This window comes from Chinchilla lanigera, unplaced genomic scaffold, assembly GCF_000276665.1.
Source record: "Chinchilla lanigera isolate Chin_1 unplaced genomic scaffold, ChiLan1.0 scaffold00004, whole genome shotgun sequence".
NCBI classification, from domain to species: domain Eukaryota; kingdom Metazoa; phylum Chordata; class Mammalia; order Rodentia; family Chinchillidae; genus Chinchilla; species Chinchilla lanigera.
In genome coordinates, this window is record NW_004955405.1 from 1,352,296 (window position 1) to 1,356,510 (window position 4,215).

The window sequence follows — 4,215 nt, forward strand, 5'->3', positions numbered from 1 at the left end:
ACTCTCGGACCCAGGAGCCCTGCTGCTCCCGGAGAACTGGCTGCCTGGGCGCAAGGCGCGGGGGGCTGGGGGAGCCTGCTCGGCCGGCTCCGAGGGTCTGCTCCGGCAATTTTTTGATACCTGGAATTTTGCTGATCAAATTTTGAACTTTTATCACTATTAAAGTATAAATTGTATGTATTTTAATAAAAACAATAAAATTTTATTACAGTGTATTGTTTCTTGAGTCTTCATGAATGTCTGTGTTATGACATGAATGATTCTAGTCTCTTCTACTTGGCTTTGGCAGAGGAAGTAGAAATGAGTTTAGGTGTTTCAGTTGACTAGCTGTTTTGACTGTTTGAACAGAGCTAGTACAGAGCGAAAATTAAGAGCCAAAAGATAGAGACTTTTCTTTGGCCTGTATTCTATGTCATGTACCTAGATTCTTTCTGCCTTTCATAAAATTAATTAAAGAAAACACCATAGCTTGTATTTTAGGAAAATTCAATCCATACTTAAAACTTCTTCTTTGTACTGTCCTGAGAGAAGTTTACATTTTCATGCCATAACAGTAGTGCAAGCACACCACATCATCAAAGAGTAAATTTCTCAGGATATGTAACAAAGCAAGTGGGCATATGGAAATGATTTCTGGGGTGGAGAAACTTGGGAAATAATTTTTATTTAACAGAAAAGCTACAAATGACTGTGAAACAGAGAAGTCCAATTTTTGCCCGTATTTTGTTTGCTTTCACAGTTTTTGCTATAACCCTGTGTGTGAGAGTGGAAATAACTCACATCTTTGGGGAAAGAAACACCAAGGTTTCACTTACTGGGAAAAGGATGCTTGTGTGCACTTAAGACATATCTTGCCCTTAAATGTATATTTACAGAGTATATTCTGAACACTGTCTCTAAAACCTCAATCTTGACTTCTTCTGTCAAGTTAAGGAAACTATCCAAGTGTGAACAGTCTCTCAAGAGAGTCTCCTTTTGTCCAAGAAAGCTTTTACATTCATCACCTTCTTTCATTATTTATATCCCTGGGCTTAGGACTGGTGTAGGTGCTGGTGCTAGAAAGCATACAGATTTTTATTACATTGAACATAAATTTACTTTTAGAAATGAGTTGGACTACTCTCTTTCTCTCTAGTCTGATTTCTTTTCATTAGACAGTTTCTTTCCAAATGAGCCAATGACAAGCCTGGGTGGGAGTGGTCAGGCTGAAGGGACAGGGCCATAGCCAAAATATAACCCATATTCATGGTACATAACGTGACTATACCAAGAATGGGCCCAAACAAACACTATGAGGATGAAAAGAATGCTGTTAAAATAGTGCATGAACAACATGTACAAACTGGGACATATTATTACAATAAAAAGATTCATAGCATTTTTGGGACAATGTTAGATGACTAAGGCTTCATTTCATTGGCTGTTGGTGGTGAGCTAAGTGAATAAGCATCTTTATTATAAATGCACAGGGTGGGCTGGGAATATAGCTCAGTGGCCCAAGCACCTGCCTGGTAAGTGCAAGGTCCTGAATTTGATTCCCGGTTTAATAAAAAAAAAAAAAAAAAAAATGCACAGGGTTAGGTAGACATGTCCCTATTTGGACACGGTTAAGAGTAGGTGGGGGCTCCTGGAACTTTCTTTCCCTAAGAGGACATCTCTTAGTTCTCATTAGCATATTAAAAGACCTGGGTAAAAGGATTGGAATTTAAAGTATGCTTTGATCCATTTCAATCTTTTGTACTCTTATAATTAATTTTCCTTCTCGCTCACCTCATAATTTGTGCAGGCACATTTAAACATTTCTTACTAGTGTTACTAGGAGTTAGGTGCACAGTTTATAGAGGATGAATCATTTCTAATAGCGTTGCTTCTGTTTTCAAGACAAGTTTGGGCTTGGCTAGATTTAGTGGTGCTTTGAAGATTTGGTTTAGCAGATTGTTTCCAAATGAAAATGTGGGAATTAGAGCAAAGGAAAGGATCGCAGAGCTCACACTTGCCTATTTTATCTTCGTATTTTTCTCTTATTTAAATTTTAAAGTACTTTTTTTTGTCCCTCAGCACTCTATTTTTCTAAAATTTTTGTTTTTGTTTGCAATTTATATATCAATTATTCATGTACATATGAATATCTTTTATAATTATATCATTTCCTGTTGGCACTTTATGAAAACATTGTCTTTGTGCTATTACTGAGGTAATTGAGGGTTCATCTGCAATTATTACATGCAGAGATTTCATGAACCTTTGGCCCTGTTCCTCCGATGCTAACATCTTATAAAATTATAGCGCATAATTACATCAAGGATACATTGGTACTACAATACACCAAACATATTCAGTTTTCAGTGGTATTTCATGTGCTCATTCATTAGTGTGTGTATGGTTAGCTGTGTCCCCTTTCTTACATTTGAAGGTTCATTTGTCCACCAGCACAGTCCACATTGAACAGTTCTGGTGCCCGTATGTGAACACACCCAGCTCCCACCGTCCCTTTTGTCTTTAACACCATACAGTCACTGGTATGTTCTCCATTTCTAAGGTTTTGTCATTTAAAAATAAATAATGATGTAGTATGAAACTTCTTCACTTGACTTTCCCTGTATGTTGTAAACAAAGAATATTTTCTGTAACTGTTTCCAGCACCAAGAATGTGATAAAAGATGGTTGATTTTACTATTAGAGTAATACTTATACTTTAGCATATATGAAAATGAGTAATTTTATTATTTGTATTGATGGAGGCAGCTGAGCCTAATTAAGCACTTAAAAATACGACAGACTATGAACAAGAAATATGTGATACTGGGTCACAAAAATACTGATTGTATTTTCTTGAGACAGGGTCTCCCTATGTAAATCAGGCTGGCCATGGACTCACTATGTAGCTCCAGCTGGCCTGGAACTCACAATGATGCTCCTGCCTCAGCCTCCCAAGTGCTGGGATTACAGGTTTGCACCCCCACATCTGGCAATTGCATTCGTTTTTAACATGGATAATCATATGGACATTGATTAATGATTGGAGTGTAGATAGATATTTCACAGTAATCATATGGACATTGGTTATTGATTGGAGTGCAGATAGATATTCTCAAGGGTGTCACGAAGTGAAGGAGAAAAGCTGGTTGTAGAGTCAGGATAATTGTTTATTTACATTGTCCTGAGCCTGCCTTAAGACCTTGAAAGACCATTACTGAAGTGAGCATATTATGCATTAACACTGTTAATCTGGTGATTTTAGTGAAATAATTTTGGATCTAGAGGAACTGATACAGCTCATAAAAACTCTATATTATGTTCAATGTGACATACTTCAAACAAGCTTATTTAGTTGTAGGCCCAAGTTATAGGATTTCAATTATGGGACTTCTCAGCTTATTTTCCCCTGAGAAGGGAAACAAATAAAATCAGTATGCTTGACAAAGTAGGCTTTGCTGATGTAGTGAAGATAGATAAGGTCTTCTCTGTCTTTGTCTTCCCAGTGTGTGGTCAGTCCTGCTCAGTACACCTGTGGAGTGCTTTACGACTTTGGGAACTGGCTCGTGTAAGTGTACTTACATAGTACCTTTTAAAATCAGTCTTTTCTTCATTTGTTAGTAAGAGGGTGTAGTGTTTGAGGAGCAACATCATCGGGACATTACTGGCGAGAGCTTTTGTTTCAGCCTGTGTAGAGTCCAGCTCCTCTGCTGGAGGTCACAGCGAGGGCTCCAGCACTGTCCAGGATGCAGAGGAAAGGCGGACGCCCGAGGCTGGTGTATCATGAGGGGACCTGTAGGGTCTTTATTTTATTCACTTTTTCTTCCATTGTTCTTTCTATTCTCATTGCTTTGTGGGATGCCAGGGTCTGCTAACAAACATCTGAAATGATTTTAAAGTTACGTTATAGAAGCATTGCTCAGGGTGCTGCAGTGAATGGTGAGAATAGGCTGAAATTGAAAACTGGCTCCACCGAAAGTGGGTTTTGTGGCAGAGGTCTTTTACATAGTGTTTTTATCACCTGTCTGTATCATTTGCTGTCCTCTTCTGTTGTCACGTGTTTTCTTTCATTTCTCTAAGCACATTATTACATATTATAAAGAAATAATATCATGATCAGGGGATGAAACACATACTATCTTTATTTCACATTATTTCCCTATGTTCTATGCAAGGGATTTTTGTCTTTTTTTACAGTTGTATGTTCTTCTTGGCGTGTATTAGACACCTCAGACAGAT

The 4,215-nt window shown here is 37.9% G+C and overlaps 1 protein-coding gene across 3 annotated transcripts in view; it reads left to right on the plus strand.

Moving 5' to 3' along the window:
* The first annotated feature begins 3,520 nt into the window (after positions 1–3,520).
* Positions 3,521–4,215, plus strand: part of Ccser1 (coiled-coil serine-rich protein 1) — a 1,107,714-nt gene continuing 1,107,019 nt past the window's right edge. For 2 of the 3 annotated variants that reach the window (XM_005374256.2, XM_005374257.2), the window contains exon 1: positions 3,523–3,544. The gene's annotated coding sequence lies outside the window, so the exon portion shown is untranslated. Of the gene's footprint in view, positions 3,545–4,215 lie in introns of all 3 variants that reach the window. The other variant, XM_005374255.2, reaches the window with a different exon arrangement.